A 16,641-nucleotide genomic window follows, 5' to 3' on the forward strand; every position below is an offset into this window, starting at 1 on the left:
GGAACTCGCCTCATTTGCATATGGGCTAGGGCTTCTGGGAGCCATGAGAATTAGGAGTTGAAGGTTTTGCAGATCGAGATTGCTAAAGGGCTGGGCATTTGCACAGACCTCTCCATGCCTGATTGGTGCCGAAGGTTAGTTGCAAGTGGTCCCCTGCTCACCCTACCTTACACAGGGCCATGCCCAGTTAGGCCCCTCAGGGCTAGGCCCGGCAGGGCTAAGCCCGGCGTTCGTCAGGCGAAGTGCCTGGACCCCTGCTCATCATACCTCAGAATCTGGTCTAGCTATTGCAGACATGGGGAATGGTGCTTATATCCCATTGACAGCGCCCACAAGCTGCATACTAATAGCCAATGATGTGTGAATGCGGTCAGGGTAGCAGACATATAGAACAATTGGGTGGGCTCGCTTCCGAACTGGATGCACAGGAGCAGGAGAGAATGGCTGTTGGCGATGTATGCAACTTGCTCTGCGTGAACACATCTACCGACCCCTTCCCCTACACACACGGGCACATACACACACACACACACACATAGCCATTGGAGCTATGCAGAGCTAATCAGAAAGATTGGTAATCATTAGAACATGAAAGATATGTGTTCATTTTTTATTAAACTTGTGGACTCCCGCAGAAACGGAGGGACTCACATCTCTAATTGAGGCTTGCTTACCTCTATACAAATGTGTTTGCTGGCTGTCTTTCTTCAACTGGTATGTGCGGTTGTGTCTGTCTTTGTCTTTCAACACGCCTGGCACGTTTACATTATCAAAGAGATGATTGTATGGAGATGGGGAACACCCCTCCGTTGCATTGTGAACTTGAACAGTCTTTTCACCAAAGCAGCTACATGCGACATTGCAAGGTTTTTGTCAGTCTTTGCCTGAAAACATTAGGCCTTCCTCTCGAACTCTATTTCACTCCTTCTGTGGAAGACTTCAATTATGAGGATGCATCCCGTCATAAAAGGTTCTCTGTAGATGGTGCAACTCTGGCTTCTCTTCCCCGTGCTTTTTGAAAATAATCCGCCCGAGGCCCTGATGAGGTTTGAACTCATGACCCCTGGTTTACGAGACCAGTGCTCTGCCACTGAGCTACAAGGCCACCTGCTGCTTGCTCACAGCCAACAACAGAAAGTGCAAAGAAACCATGGGTTTTACCTAGGTAGATCTCCAGGTATATGAATTTCTGGTTGTGTAAAAATGGCTGTATATCTCTGCATGTGTTCAGTACGTCATCATACATCTGATTTGCGAAAGCGTGTGTGCTTATGTTGGTGATACATTGTCGGTATGCGTTTGAGTATGTACTTTTACGGGTATGTATGTATTGAGTAGGATGCTGAACAGGTTCATGAGTTTAGATAGCAGGTCAGAATGATGGCAAAAGGAACATGTAAAAGGCAGACAACTAAAAGAAAAAAGAATTTGGGATGTAAGCTTGGGAGTTTACTAACTGCACTGATTTTGGCTCCTATAATAGTAAAGAATGGAAACCTACGAGGAAAGTCTTTGACTAATTTCATTCTCCGCCTGCACCAATGAACTTATTTTTACATCTCTATTTCCATATCTGTACTCATTCCTGTCTTTCACAGGGAGGTTGAAAGACTTTGGTCTATGTTTAAATGCAGACTATAAAGAAAAAATACGACGAAGGTGGGATTCGAACCCACGCGTGCAGAGCACAATGGATTAGCAGTCCATCGCCTTAACCACTCGGCCACCTCGTCTGTTTGGGAACGGTGCTCGAATCCCATGCTTAAAGAAGAGATAAAACAATGGTGGTGCAAAGTCAGTGAAAAATAGATCATGTTTGTCATAATAGAAACAAGATCGTTGACTCGTTCTTCCTTACCCGGCCATTGATAGATAAACACATCAAGTTGAAGTTCAGAAAAATATAACAAGAGCTCCTGGAGGGTTCACAACACTAATCCAGAGGAAGGTGCTTGAGCTTCCGTATGGCACACCATTAGTAGTAAAACCAGCATAACGCAAGCTCCAGTTTCCCAGTGTTTGGCATCATTCAACGTTTCCAGCCAAGATCAAAGTTCAGATGCTGCTGCTTCCTGTGATGTCATTGAATTTAAATAGTGAGTGATGGCAATAACCCTTTTCCAATTAAATTTTGCCACATCAACGTCCCTGAAAATAGAGAAAGGCGTGCAACCCAGAACCGCTGTACTGTTCAATAGAGTAAGGGCTTCACCGTGATCATCTGCATCTGTCATCACAAGATTATCAAGGTCTTTTTCTTGAAGAAATTAGGTCCAGAAAGCCGACCTTCCCCACAGACTATTCAGACACCTTGCGCTTGTGGCTTTGTTATAGGCCCGAATCCATTGGTAAAAGGTTGCACAGGTACAATGTGCAATATCAGTTCCTATTCAACAATGTTCAAGAAAATTACCATTTGGAGGCCCTGATGAGGATCGAACTCACGACCCCTGGTTTACAAGACCAGTGCTCTGCCACTGAGCTACAGAGCCCCTCAGGTTACGACGCATAACAGCAACACAACGAGCACACAACATGATGTTTACTGGGTAGACATATTTGAAGGGTGTGTGAGAATGTATGTATATGATTGTGATTTGACCTGTTTTTTTCTGGCCGATTTTTTGAGGAGCAGCTAATTTGTGCGTATTCCGTGCAATTTTAGGGTGACTAATGAGGAGATGTGATGCGTGAAAGTTGAAAAAAACATGTACATGGCAGCAGAGAGACAATATGGATATTACCTTTGCTTTTTTAAATTTCTATCCGGATTCTGGCTCAAAGGGTAGTCAAGCACAGCAGATTGCATTCCTGCCAGTAACACGACAACCTTGTTTGTGTCCTTCTTAATCAACTAACATGCATATTTTCACTTTTGTCTGTATGTTCTTTGAAAGCCAATGGCAATGGTGCTTAGAGCAATGCAGATGTTTAAAAAAGATTTCAAAAGTTAAAATCGACAAAGGTGGGATTCGAAACCACGCGTGTACAGCAGATTAGCAGTCCATCGCCTTAACCACTCGGCCACCTCGTCTACAGGGATTATGTTAGGCATTCAAGTCTTTACAGGTAATAACACAAACATCTTCAAAATAGAACCACAATGCGTTCCTTGTTGAGGTACATCCAGCCGTTTGCAGGAAAACTGCCTCACTTGCTGTTGAGAAAAATTCATCAAAGTCCTGGGGTGTTTATAGGCATCGCCAAGATGACATTGGGAGGTGTTTCAATTGACACGTGTTGAATATGAGGAAGAGCATCATGCTGGCTCCAGTGGCACTGCCTGCAGCATGACAAAAATGTAGAAGGGACATTTGACTGCACCATTGGCTGAACATCAGTGGCAAAGTGTATATCAGGCTAAAAGGTAAGCTCCAGTGGCACAATATGGGCACTACAAGGCACCCATAATTTGGTGTCAGCTAAAAAGACAATGCCAGAGCTTGTGGGTGCTTTTGTACACTTGTGTGTGTGTTTGTGGGTGTAGTTTCATGTTGAAAACCAAAACACAGCAGCTCCAGTGGCGCAATCGGTTAGCGCGCGGTACTTATACAGCAGTACATGCAGTGAGCAATGCCGAGGTTGTGAGTTCAAGCCTCACCTGGAGCAACTTTGGAACTTTTTACTAATTCACCTCAAAACTGAATTATTGAACCAATAAATGTTCTGGACATTTTTTGGTTCACCTCAAGGTTTCCTTGATTGTCAGTTAATGTTGTATGACAGCTCCTCTGCCTTTTAGACATGGAATACTCATTGCAAGTTATTTATGGGGTGTTTGCGCTTTAAATACAGCTACGGAGGGTTTTTGAAAATAGAACAGAAAATAAAAAATGTCAACTGTTATTATACTCCATTTTCTGCTGAGCACCACTTACGGAAGACATTTGTAAAGGTAGAAAAAGGGTTACTGGAGTAGGATCCAGGAGACAATATCAACTTACAAAGAATAATGTTGTCTATTTACTGCATTATCGCCTTTGAAGCAAACCTCTGAGAATAAATACCCTTTCACTAATCAGGCAGTCACTTTGATAAAATCAAGCAGAACAAGGATGCTGATAGGAACTCGCCTCATTTGCATATGGGCTAGGGCTTCTGGGAGCCATGAGAATTAGGAGTTGAAGGTTTTGCAGATCGAGATTGCTAAAGGGCTGGGCATTTGCACAGACCTCTCCATGCCTGATTGGTGCCGAAGGTTAGTTGCAAGTGGTCCCCTGCTCACCCTACCTTACACAGGGCCATGCCCAGTTAGGCCCCTCAGGGCTAGGCCCGGCAGGGCTAAGCCCGGCGTTCGTCAGGCGAAGTGCCTGGACCCCTGCTCATCATACCTCAGAATCTGGTCTAGCTATTGCAGACATGGGGAATGGTGCTTATATCCCATTGACAGCGCCCACAAGCTGCATACTAATAGCCAATGATGTGTGAATGCGGTCAGGGTAGCAGACATATAGAACAATTGGGTGGGTTCGCTTCCGAACTGGATGCACAGGAGCAGGAGAGAATGGCTGTTGGCGATGTATGCAACTTGCTCTGCGTGAACACATCTACCGACCCCTTCCCCTACACACACGGGCACATACACACACACACACACACATAGCCATTGGAGCTATGCAGAGCTAATCAGAAAGATTGGTAATCATTAGAACATGAAAGATATGTGTTCATTTTTTATTAAACTTGTGGACTCCCGCAGAAACGGAGGGACTCACATCTCTAATTGAGGCTTGCTTACCTCTATACAAATGTGTTTGCTGGCTGTCTTTCTTCAACTGGTATGTGCGGTTGTGTCTGTCTTTGTCTTTCAACACGCCTGGCACGTTTACATTATCAAAGAGATGATTGTATGGAGATGGGGAACACCCCTCCGTTGCATTGTGAACTTGAACAGTCTTTTCACCAAAGCAGCTACATGCGACATTGCAAGGTTTTTGTCAGTCTTTGCCTGAAAACATTAGGCCTTCCTCTCGAACTCTATTTCACTCCTTCTGTGGAAGACTTCAATTATGAGGATGCATCCCGTCATAAAAGGTTCTCTGTAGATGGTGCAACTCTGGCTTCTCTTCCCCGTGCTTTTTGAAAATAATCCGCCCGAGGCCCTGATGAGGTTTGAACTCATGACCCCTGGTTTACGAGACCAGTGCTCTGCCACTGAGCTACAAGGCCACCTGCTGCTTGCTCACAGCCAACAACAGAAAGTGCAAAGAAACCATGGGTTTTACCTAGGTAGATCTCCAGGTATATGAATTTCTGGTTGTGTAAAAATGGCTGTATATCTCTGCATGTGTTCAGTACGTCATCATACATCTGATTTGCGAAAGCGTGTGTGTTAGGCAGAAACCTGTGCAGTTCCCTTGGGGAACACTGCAAAAGATTTAAGACTACAGGTAGAGCAGTAAACCCCTTTGGTAGCAGTCTGTACCACCCAGATTTACCTGGTAGCTGTGGCTGAGCAGTCAGACTTCTCTCAAGAAGAGTTAGGCAGTATGTAAAGTATACACAATATGTACCAAAACACAATAGCACAAGCAAACACTGACCAGAGCTTGGTTTCAAAAGTATATAGTTATTTATTTAAAATACACATAAGTTAAAAACACTCTAGCAAAAATATAGTAAAAGCACTTCAACACAGTTATAATGAAAGTAGATTCAATCCTTTCTCCTATCTAGACAACTCTAAGTAAACACCACTTAATTAAAACAGAGGTGAGTGCTTAACGTTAGATGACACTCTAGTAGTTTCCAAGAAAGGGAGAGAAAAAGCAGAAATGGGTTAGACACACCACTCTAAGGTCCAGAGCACTTGCAATAGGCTTAAAGAAGAATAAAGTCACAGGTGAGCAAAAGTCACTAGGCAGGGCCCACTCTTAGAGTAGCCGGAGCGAAAATGTGCCCAAGATCACACTGTTAGTTAGAGATTCAAAGTCTTGCAAAGAGTCAAAAAGAGGTTAGAGTGGCTCAGAAAGTTTAGCCAAAGTGTCCCAGGCACTCCCAGGTTCGAAAGCCGGGGACTAAATCTACCCCGTACAGTCGGTAGCAAGGGAAGCCAGGCAGAACACAGTACCTTAAGCGGAAAGGATCCTCCAGCGGTGGCAGTTGTTCCAGGCAGTGGCAGCAGGGCTCGACGTCGGTCAGGGGAGAAGAAGTTCTCGCTGAAGAGCAGAAGAAGAGGGTCGTTGCACTGCCCGGGAAGAAACCAGCCGCGGAGTCCTCCGGTTAAAGGGTTGGTACCGACTTTCGCGGTATGGGGGTAAAGTGTGGTATTCCGGTTGCCGGGGTGCTTGGCACAGGCAAGGCGGCCACGAGATACCTCAAAGAACGGAAAGAAGGCGAAAACTGGTTGTCCCCACCAGTCAAGGGAAGGAGCCACTCCGTTAAGAGTTCTCCTCGGTCGTCGGGAAAAAGTGGTGAGACGGTTCAGCAGGGCTCCACCGGGTGGTGTCGTCGAAGCAGGTCGGCTCAGCTCTTCCCTCGTCGGATTCTTGGTCCTGTGGCGACTTCTGAAGTTCCAGTCCCCAAAGCCCTGCTTTTATGCAGCAAACCCCCATTCACCCAGCCTAGCTGTCACTCAAACATGCTAAGTGGTGAGCCGGGCGGCTCACCACTTGGGCCAATCAGGACGGAGTGCGACTTGAGTTACCAAGGTAACTCAGTCCAGGGTGCCTAAATCCCCCTCCACCCCTCCTAAGTACCCCAGACAGAGTGGCACCACTTTGGAGGGCTTCTGTGGAGAAGCCCGCCAAAAGTGGAACAAAGGGCTCCACTTTGGGTCAGAGTTACAGAGGCGAACACCAACGCCATTTTAGAATCAAGTTTTGGCAAAAAGTCCCAACCGGAGTTATAAAAATAAATATATAAACCGGTGGTATGTTTAAGGCTACCGTAAATAAATAATTAAATGTGTTAGCCTAAAACAATGGGAAATCCCATAGGAAAATATTCGCGGTCGAATATAAAACGTAGTTTCCACTGCCACCAGCCAAAACTCGATCAGGGGGGACGGAGACGTGCCCCCTCGACTAACAGACCCTGGGGCAATCGAATTGCCCCAGCCAGTACGTCCACAATATGATGGTTTGTACTGGTTCTGTTCAGGATTCAAGACTAGCAAAGTCTTTGGTGACTTTACATGCCCTGGGAGACAGTAGTCAGTCCCAGGGTATGGAGTCTATGTTGGGGAGTCCCTAGGACACCCCTGGGTCACGGCACAGAGGGTGCTGTGTAACCCACATCACAAAAATACATGAGGCCCTATGGAGTAAAAGACCCCATAGCCCATTCAACACAAGGTTTAACCAAGAAAACACACTTCAACATGTCCAAGAGTGAGGGTAAAAGAGTCTCACTCTTGGCAGGAGAAAAAAATAAACCCCAGAAATCCAGCAAAGCTGCTGGGGGACTCACTAGGTAGGGAAATTCAGCCTAAACAGAGAATTCTCCCTAACACTCGCCCCCCCCAGACTAAGGGACAGGAGGATTTAATCCACTCCCGGATGAACCTCATACCTCTAGTCGATGATATACATCCTAGAGAGTCCATCAGCATTTTGATGGTGACACCTTGACCTTTGCTTAAGGGAGAACTCAAAGGTTTTCTTTTGCAAGCTAAAGGACCTACAAACCCTTTGAGGAACATCAGTCTTTTTGTTATAGGGGATCTGGTTGACCAGTCCCTCAGAAGTTGGTACAACTTCTGAACCTATGTTAGGCTTTTTGAAGGGGTCCTTATAAAGGATTCCCTTAGATCTAGAGGGGCCTCCAAGGTTCCTCACCACCTCTCTTGTGGGAGCAGGTTGGGTCTTAGGCCTCTTGGTTGGAGGGGTTGGGGTTAGGCAATTCACCTGCTTCCCCTTCCTCTTAGATCTACCCTTACCTATTTTAGGAGTTTCCCCCCTAATATTAGGAGTTGAGTTGGGGTCTTCAGTAGAAGGTCCAACAGTCTGAAGGTTTTTGGCCTTAGACTTTTCCTTTCTGGTTTTCCACCAGCACTGAGAATTACCAGTTCTCTCAGGTCCAGATAGGGGCCTAGTTGGTCTAGCCACCTCTTCCTCAGAAGCAGGGGGAGGCAGAGACTCTGAGACTAGGGGAACAATGATGGAGCTTGGTTGGGGCGCCCATGTTCCTAGCATACTATCCTGAAATGTGCCTGGGTTAGAGGTCAACTTACTAACACCAGGGCTTGTAGTGGGGTTCTCAGTAGAGGGTCCCACATGCTTAGAAGGGTCCTTCAAGGTAGCCTTTCTAGCCAATTTGGTTAAGTTCTGCTTCTCCATACTGGGAGGCCTGGGGGTATGTGACACTACTCCTAGAGTTCTTAGGTCATTCCCCAACAGGACCTTCCCAGGTACCTCAGTCTGAACACTGACAGGGATCCTCACTGTCATGTTGTTACACTGAATGAGGGCTGGTAGAATAGGAACCATTTGGACAGGGCCTCCAGACATCTTAGTGGGACCTTTGGGTGCTTTGGCCACATCCTCAGGTTGAAAGAAGCTTTCATCCACTACTGTTCTGCTGGCCCCAGTGTCTCTCCTGGCAGGAGTATCCTGGCCATTGACAAGAACACTGTCCACATAATACACCTTAGAGTTAACAGGTAGGGAGTTATACACAACCCTATTCTGGGGACTAACCAGACCCATAGGCTCTAAGTTTACAGTTGCTTGAAGACCCAAGGGTTCTTCAGCAAAGAGTTCAAAGTGGGCACTAGCCATCTGTACTTCATCCTCAGGAGTGAAGGCTAAGGAGACTGTGCTGATCCCTGCAGGTTTACCCTTGCACTTGGGATCTCCTTTGATATGGGCAGTACCCTGACAGACATAGCATTGTCCAAATGCTCTCTGGAAGGGTGGCTTGTTCTGACCTCCTTCTGGCTTGTGGCCAGAAGGTACAGTAGCCTGACTAGGTTTCCCATGTGGCTTACCCTGGTTATTTTGTGGTTTGGGGCCCTCTTTGGGATAGGAATTATTAGAATTCTCTTTGGAGTCCTTTTTAGACTGTTTCTCCCCATCCTTCTTCTGAGTTACCCCAGAATCCTTGTGAGTGGCCCTGTTGGCAACCCACAAGTCAGCAGCCTTAGCTAGTTTCCTGGAATCCAATTCCCTGGAATCAGCCAAGTGTTGTCTGAGCTCAGGAGAGCAGGCATCATAAATAGTCTCCAACATAAACAAATTCTTCATACCTTCATAAGTGTTCACCTTGTAACCCTTAATCCATCCCTCTAAGTTTTTCAAACATTCACTCACCCAGGTAGCCCAAGGGGTACCATCATGCTTTTTGAGGTTCCTAAACCTCTTAAGATACTGGGAAGGGGTCTTCCCAAACCTAGCTATCAAAGCTAGTTTCACACATTCATAGTCCTTCCTATCCTCCTCCCCCATCTCCATTACCACATCAGTTGCAACAGGGGGAAGCCTAGAGAACAACCAGGTGAGTAAGTCATTCCCTGTGATGTTCTGGAGCCCATGATTATATTCAAACAGAGACAACCAATCCAACACATCCAACTTAGGCTCATACATACCAATCAATTCTTTAGGCATCCGGGGTCTTTTAGGACTGGAACTTCTAGAGGAGCCAGAGAGAGAAACATTCTCAACAGATAATTTCTTCATTTCTAAGTCATACTTGAGCTCCATTTCCCTTAGCCTTAGTTCTTTGTCAGTTTGAGCATTAAGTTTCTTATACTCCAATTCTAGCTTCATTTTCTCCAGTTCAAAGTACTGAGGACTAAATGTGGGACCTGGTAAAGGTCCAGTAGGCACAGCAGGTAGAGCAGGCAGAGGCCTAGGGGGGACAGTTACAACAGCCTCACCCTCCTCTTCTGACTCTTCCTCAGAATCATCAACATTTTGCTCCATGTTAACTTCAACACTGTCATCTACAGTTGCTGGAGTGGTAGGTTCCTCTGAACCATCACCCAGACTTTGGTTAGCTAACAATCTTTCAATCAGCTCCATTTTTTTGCCCTTAGTCAGGAGATCCTTATGTTTACAGAGCACTCTTAAACAATCAGCAGTTTTGGCTGCAAGGGACTCTTGACTATAGCTTTCTATAACTGACATGTTAGAGGTTTTACTTTTTCAGTGCTAAGCTTTGTGGTTAGTTGCACTAAGGTATCTAAAGCACAATAAAATGTATACTCAATACAAATCCCACCGCTGTACACCAGTGTTAGGCAGAAACCTGTGCAGTTCCCTTGGGGAACACTGCAAAAGATTTAAGACTACAGGTAGAGCAGTAAACCCCTTTGGTAGCAGTCTGTACCACCCAGATTTACCTGGTAGCTGTGGCTGAGCAGTCAGACTTCTCTCAAGAAGAGTTAGGCAGTATGTAAAGTATACACAATATGTACCAAAACACAATAGCACAAGCAAACACTGACCAGAGCTTGGTTTCAAAAGTATATAGTTATTTATTTAAAATACACATAAGTTAAAAACACTCTAGCAAAAATATAGTAAAAGCACTTCAACACAGTTATAATGAAAGTAGATTCAATCCTTTCTCCTATCTAGACAACTCTAAGTAAACACCACTTAATTAAAACAGAGGTGAGTGCTTAACGTTAGATGACACTCTAGTAGTTTCCAAGAAAGGGAGAGAAAAAGCAGAAATGGGTTAGACACACCACTCTAAGGTCCAGAGCACTTGCAATAGGCTTAAAGAAGAATAAAGTCACAGGTGAGCAAAAGTCACTAGGCAGGGCCCACTCTTAGAGTAGCCGGAGCGAAAATGTGCCCAAGATCACACTGTTAGTTAGAGATTCAAAGTCTTGCAAAGAGTCAAAAAGAGGTTAGAGTGGCTCAGAAAGTTTAGCCAAAGTGTCCCAGGCACTCCCAGGTTCGAAAGCCGGGGACTAAATCTACCCCGTACAGTCGGTAGCAAGGGAAGCCAGGCAGAACACAGTACCTTAAGCGGAAAGGATCCTCCAGCGGTGGCAGTTGTTCCAGGCAGTGGCAGCAGGGCTCGACGTCGGTCAGGGGAGAAGAAGTTCTCGCTGAAGAGCAGAAGAAGAGGGTCGTTGCACTGCCCGGGAAGAAACCAGCCGCGGAGTCCTCCGGTTAAAGGGTTGGTACCGACTTTCGCGGTATGGGGGTAAAGTGTGGTATTCCGGTTGCCGGGGTGCTTGGCACAGGCAAGGCGGCCACGAGATACCTCAAAGAACGGAAAGAAGGCGAAAACTGGTTGTCCCCACCAGTCAAGGGAAGGAGCCACTCCGTTAAGAGTTCTCCTCGGTCGTCGGGAAAAAGTGGTGAGACGGTTCAGCAGGGCTCCACCGGGTGGTGTCGTCGAAGCAGGTCGGCTCAGCTCTTCCCTCGTCGGATTCTTGGTCCTGTGGCGACTTCTGAAGTTCCAGTCCCCAAAGCCCTGCTTTTATGCAGCAAACCCCCATTCACCCAGCCTAGCTGTCACTCAAACATGCTAAGTGGTGAGCCGGGCGGCTCACCACTTGGGCCAATCAGGACGGAGTGCGACTTGAGTTACCAAGGTAACTCAGTCCAGGGTGCCTAAATCCCCCTCCACCCCTCCTAAGTACCCCAGACAGAGTGGCACCACTTTGGAGGGCTTCTGTGGAGAAGCCCGCCAAAAGTGGAACAAAGGGCTCCACTTTGGGTCAGAGTTACAGAGGCGAACACCAACGCCATTTTAGAATCAAGTTTTGGCAAAAAGTCCCAACCGGAGTTATAAAAATAAATATATAAACCGGTGGTATGTTTAAGGCTACCGTAAATAAATAATTAAATGTGTTAGCCTAAAACAATGGGAAATCCCATAGGAAAATATTCGCGGTCGAATATAAAACGTAGTTTCCACTGCCACCAGCCAAAACTCGATCAGGGGGGACGGAGACGTGCCCCCTCGACTAACAGACCCTGGGGCAATCGAATTGCCCCAGCCAGTACGTCCACAATATGATGGTTTGTACTGGTTCTGTTCAGGATTCAAGACTAGCAAAGTCTTTGGTGACTTTACATGCCCTGGGAGACAGTAGTCAGTCCCAGGGTATGGAGTCTATGTTGGGGAGTCCCTAGGACACCCCTGGGTCACGGCACAGAGGGTGCTGTGTAACCCACATCACAAAAATACATGAGGCCCTATGGAGTAAAAGACCCCATAGCCCATTCAACACAAGGTTTAACCAAGAAAACACACTTCAACATGTCCAAGAGTGAGGGTAAAAGAGTCTCACTCTTGGCAGGAGAAAAAAATAAACCCCAGAAATCCAGCAAAGCTGCTGGGGGACTCACTAGGTAGGGAAATTCAGCCTAAACAGAGAATTCTCCCTAACAGTGTGTGCTTATGTTGGTGATACATTGTCGGTATGCGTTTGAGTATGTACTTTTACGGGTATGTATGTATTGAGTAGGATGCTGAACAGGTTCATGAGTTTAGATAGCAGGTCAGAATGATGGCAAAAGGAACATGTAAAAGGCAGACAACTAAAAGAAAAAAGAATTTGGGATGTAAGCTTGGGAGTTTACTAACTGCGCTGATTTTGGCTCCTATAATAGTAAAGAATGGAAACCTACGAGGAAAGTCTTTGACTAATTTCATTCTCCGCCTGCACCAATGAACTTATTTTTACATCTCTATTTCCATATCTGTACTCATTCCTGTCTTTCACAGGGAGGTTGAAAGACTTTGGTCTATGTTTAAATGCAGACTATAAAGAAAAAATACGACGAAGGTGGGATTCGAACCCACGCGTGCAGAGCACAATGGATTAGCAGTCCATCGCCTTAACCACTCGGCCACCTCGTCTGTTTGGGAACGGTGCTCGAGTCCCATGCTTAAAGAAGAGATAAAACAATGGTGGTGCAAAGTCAGTGAAAAATAGATCATGTTTGTCATAATAGAAACAAGATCGTTGACTCGTTCTTCCTTACCCGGCCATTGATAGATAAACACATCAAGTTGAAGTTCAGAAAAATATAACAAGAGCCCCTGGAGGGTTCACAACACTAATCCAGAGGAAGGTGCTTGTTCTTCCGTATGGCACACCATTAGTAGTAAAACCAGCATAACGCAAGCTCCAGTTTCCCAGTGTTTGGCATCATTCAACGTTTCCAGCCAAGATCAAAGTTCAGATGCTGCTGCTTCCTGTGATGTCATTGAATTTAAATAGTGAGTGATGGCAATAACCCTTTTCCAATTAAATTTTGCCACATCAACGTCCCTGAAAATAGAGAAAGGCGTGCAACCCAGAACCGCTGTACTGTTCAATAGAGTAAGGGCTTCACCGTGATCATCTGCATCTGTCATCACAAGATTATCAAGGTCTTTTTCTTGAAGAAATTAGGTCCAGAAAGCCGACCTTCCCCACAGACTATTCAGACACCTTGCGCTTGTGGCTTTGTTATAGGCCCGAATCCATTGGTAAAAGGTTGCACAGGTACAATGTGCAATATCAGTTCCTATTCAACAATGTTCAAGAAAATTACCATTTGGAGGCCCTGATGAGGATCGAACTCACGACCCCTGGTTTACAAGACCAGTGCTCTGCCACTGAGCTACAGAGCCCCTCAGGTTACGACGCATAACAGCAACACAACGAGCACACAACATGATGTTTACTGGGTAGACATATTTGAAGGGTGTGTGAGAATGTATGTATATGATTGTGATTTGACCTGTTTTTTTCTGGCCGATTTTTTGAGGAGCAGCTAATTTGTGCGTATTCCGTGCAATTTTAGGGTGACTAATGAGGAGATGTGATGCGTGAAAGTTGAAAAAAACATGTACATGGCAGCAGAGAGACAATATGGATATTACCTTTGCTTTTTTAAATTTCTATCCGGATTCTGGCTCAAAGGGTAGTCAAGCACAGCAGATTGCATTCCTGCCAGTAACACGACAACCTTGTTTGTGTCCTTCTTAATCAACTAACATGCATATTTTCACTTTTGTCTGTATGTTCTTTGAAAGCCAATGGCAATGGTGCTTAGAGCAATGCAGATGTTTAAAAAAGATTTAAAAAGTTAAAATCGACAAAGGTGGGATTCGAAACCACGCGTGTACAGTAGATTAGCAGTCCATCGCCTTAACCACTCGGCCACCTCGTCTACAGGGATTATGTTAGGCATTCAAGTCTTTACAGGTAATAACACAAACATCTTCAAAATAGAACCACAATGCGTTCCTTGTTGAGGTACATCCAGCCGTTTGCAGGAAAACTGCCTCACTTGCTGTTGAGAAAAATTCATCAAAGTCCTGGGGTGTTTATAGGCATCGCCAAGATGACATTGGGAGGTGTTTCAATTGACACGTGTTGAATATGAGGAAGAGCATCATGCTGGCTCCAGTGGCACTGCCTGCAGCATGACAAAAATGTAGAAGGGACATTTGACTGCACCATTGGCTGAACATCAGTGGCAAAGTGTATATCAGGCTAAAAGGTAAGCTCCAGTGGCACAATATGGGCACTACAAGGCACCCATAATTTGGTGTCAGCTAAAAAGACAATGCCAGAGCTTGTGGGTGCTTTTGTACACTTGTGTGTGTGTTTGTGGGTGTAGTTTCATGTTGAAAACCAAAACACAGCAGCTCCAGTGGCGCAATCGGTTAGCGCGCGGTACTTATACAGCAGTACATGCAGTGAGCAATGCCGAGGTTGTGAGTTCAAGCCTCACCTGGAGCAACTTTGGAACTTTTTACTAATTCACCTCAAAACTGAATTATTGAACCAATAAATGTTCTGGACATTTTTTGGTTCACCTCAAGGTTTCCTTGATTGTCAGTTAATGTTGTATGACAGCTCCTCTGCCTTTTAGACATGGAATACTCATTGCAAGTTATTTATGGGGTGTTTGCGCTTTAAATACAGCTACGGAGGGTTTTTGAAAATAGAACAGAAAATAAAAAATGTCAACTGTTATTATACTCCATTTTCTGCTGAGCACCACTTACGGAAGACATTTGTAAAGGTAGAAAAAGGGTTACTGGAGTAGGATCCAGGAGACAATATCAACTTACAAAGAATAATGTTGTCTATTTACTGCATTATCGCCTTTGAAGCAAACCTCTGAGAATAAATACCCTTTCACTAATCAGGCAGTCACTTTGATAAAATCAAGCAGAACAAGGATGCTGATAGGAACTCGCCTCATTTGCATATGGGCTAGGGCTTCTGGGAGCCATGAGAATTAGGAGTTGAAGGTTTTGCAGATCGAGATTGCTAAAGGGCTGGGCATTTGCACAGACCTCTCCATGCCTGATTGGTGCCGAAGGTTAGTTGCAAGTGGTCCCCTGCTCACCCTACCTTACACAGGGCCATGCCCAGTTAGGCCCCTCAGGGCTAGGCCCGGCAGGGCTAAGCCCGGCGTTCGTCAGGCGAAGTGCCTGGACCCCTGCTCATCATACCTCAGAATCTGGTCTAGCTATTGCAGACATGGGGAATGGTGCTTATATCCCATTGACAGCGCCCACAAGCTGCATACTAATAGCCAATGATGTGTGAATGCGGTCAGGGTAGCAGACATATAGAACAATTGGGTGGGTTCGCTTCCGAACTGGATGCACAGGAGCAGGAGAGAATGGCTGTTGGCGATGTATGCAACTTGCTCTGCGTGAACACATCTACCGACCCCTTCCCCTACACACACGGGCACATACACACACACACACACACATAGCCATTGGAGCTATGCAGAGCTAATCAGAAAGATTGGTAATCATTAGAACATGAAAGATATGTGTTCATTTTTTATTAAACTTGTGGACTCCCGCAGAAACGGAGGGACTCACATCTCTAATTGAGGCTTGCTTACCTCTATACAAATGTGTTTGCTGGCTGTCTTTCTTCAACTGGTATGTGCGGTTGTGTCTGTCTTTGTCTTTCAACACGCCTGGCACGTTTACATTATCAAAGAGATGATTGTATGGAGATGGGGAACACCCCTCCGTTGCATTGTGAACTTGAACAGTCTTTTCACCAAAGCAGCTACATGCGACATTGCAAGGTTTTTGTCAGTCTTTGCCTGAAAACATTAGGCCTTCCTCTCGAACTCTATTTCACTCCTTCTGTGGAAGACTTCAATTATGAGGATGCATCCCGTCATAAAAGGTTCTCTGTAGATGGTGCAACTCTGGCTTCTCTTCCCCGTGCTTTTTGAAAATAATCCGCCCGAGGCCCTGATGAGGTTTGAACTCATGACCCCTGGTTTACGAGACCAGTGCTCTGCCACTGAGCTACAAGGCCACCTGCTGCTTGCTCACAGCCAACAACAGAAAGTGCAAAGAAACCATGGGTTTTACCTAGGTAGATCTCCAGGTATATGAATTTCTGGTTGTGTAAAAATGGCTGTATATCTCTGCATGTGTTCAGTACGTCATCATACATCTGATTTGCGAAAGCGTGTGTGCTTATGTTGGTGATACATTGTCGGTATGCGTTTGAGTATGTACTTTTACGGGTATGTATGTATTGAGTAGGATGCTGAACAGGTTCATGAGTTTAGATAGCAGGTCAGAATGATGGCAAAAGGAACATGTAAAAGGCAGACAACTAAAAGAAAAAAGAATTTGGGATGTAAGCTTGGGAGTTTACTAACTGCGCTGATTTTGGCTCCTATAATAGTAAAGAATGGAAACCTACGAGGAAAGTCTTTGACTAATTTCATTCTCCGCCTGCAC

The 16,641-nt window shown here is 45.5% G+C and overlaps 10 non-coding genes across 10 annotated transcripts; 2 read left to right on the top strand and 8 right to left on the bottom strand.

Annotated features, from left to right (window-relative positions):
- Positions 1-1,033: 1,033 nt before the first annotated feature.
- On the bottom strand, positions 1,034-1,105 carry TRNAT-CGU (transfer RNA threonine (anticodon CGU)). The gene has a single exon. It is a non-coding gene; the product is annotated as a tRNA-Thr (tRNA).
- Positions 1,106-1,651: 546 nt separating this feature from the next.
- On the bottom strand, positions 1,652-1,733 carry TRNAS-GCU (transfer RNA serine (anticodon GCU)). Its single transcript has one exon. It is a non-coding gene; the product is annotated as a tRNA-Ser (tRNA).
- A 687-nt stretch (positions 1,734-2,420) lies between these two features.
- TRNAT-UGU (transfer RNA threonine (anticodon UGU)) lies at positions 2,421-2,492 on the bottom strand. The gene has a single exon. It is a non-coding gene; the product is annotated as a tRNA-Thr (tRNA).
- A 1,022-nt stretch (positions 2,493-3,514) lies between these two features.
- Positions 3,515-3,609, top strand: TRNAI-UAU (transfer RNA isoleucine (anticodon UAU)). Its single transcript has 2 exons — positions 3,515-3,552; positions 3,574-3,609. It is a non-coding gene; the product is annotated as a tRNA-Ile (tRNA).
- Positions 3,610-5,097: 1,488 nt separating this feature from the next.
- TRNAT-CGU (transfer RNA threonine (anticodon CGU)) lies at positions 5,098-5,169 on the bottom strand. Its single transcript has one exon. It is a non-coding gene; the product is annotated as a tRNA-Thr (tRNA).
- A 7,520-nt stretch (positions 5,170-12,689) lies between these two features.
- Positions 12,690-12,771, bottom strand: TRNAS-GCU (transfer RNA serine (anticodon GCU)). The gene has a single exon. It is a non-coding gene; the product is annotated as a tRNA-Ser (tRNA).
- Positions 12,772-13,458: 687 nt separating this feature from the next.
- On the bottom strand, positions 13,459-13,530 carry TRNAT-UGU (transfer RNA threonine (anticodon UGU)). Its single transcript has one exon. It is a non-coding gene; the product is annotated as a tRNA-Thr (tRNA).
- A 465-nt stretch (positions 13,531-13,995) lies between these two features.
- TRNAS-GCU (transfer RNA serine (anticodon GCU)) lies at positions 13,996-14,072 on the bottom strand. The gene has a single exon. It is a non-coding gene; the product is annotated as a tRNA-Ser (tRNA).
- Positions 14,073-14,552: 480 nt separating this feature from the next.
- TRNAI-UAU (transfer RNA isoleucine (anticodon UAU)) lies at positions 14,553-14,647 on the top strand. The gene is made up of 2 exons: positions 14,553-14,590; positions 14,612-14,647. It is a non-coding gene; the product is annotated as a tRNA-Ile (tRNA).
- Positions 14,648-16,135: 1,488 nt separating this feature from the next.
- Positions 16,136-16,207, bottom strand: TRNAT-CGU (transfer RNA threonine (anticodon CGU)). The gene has a single exon. It is a non-coding gene; the product is annotated as a tRNA-Thr (tRNA).
- Between the last annotated feature and the right edge of the window lie 434 nt (positions 16,208-16,641).

Source organism: Ambystoma mexicanum, chromosome 13 (genome assembly GCF_040938575.1).
Source record: "Ambystoma mexicanum isolate Mex_15411 chromosome 13, UKY_AmexF1_1, whole genome shotgun sequence".
Taxonomy (NCBI): Eukaryota; Metazoa; Chordata; class Amphibia; order Caudata; family Ambystomatidae; genus Ambystoma; species Ambystoma mexicanum.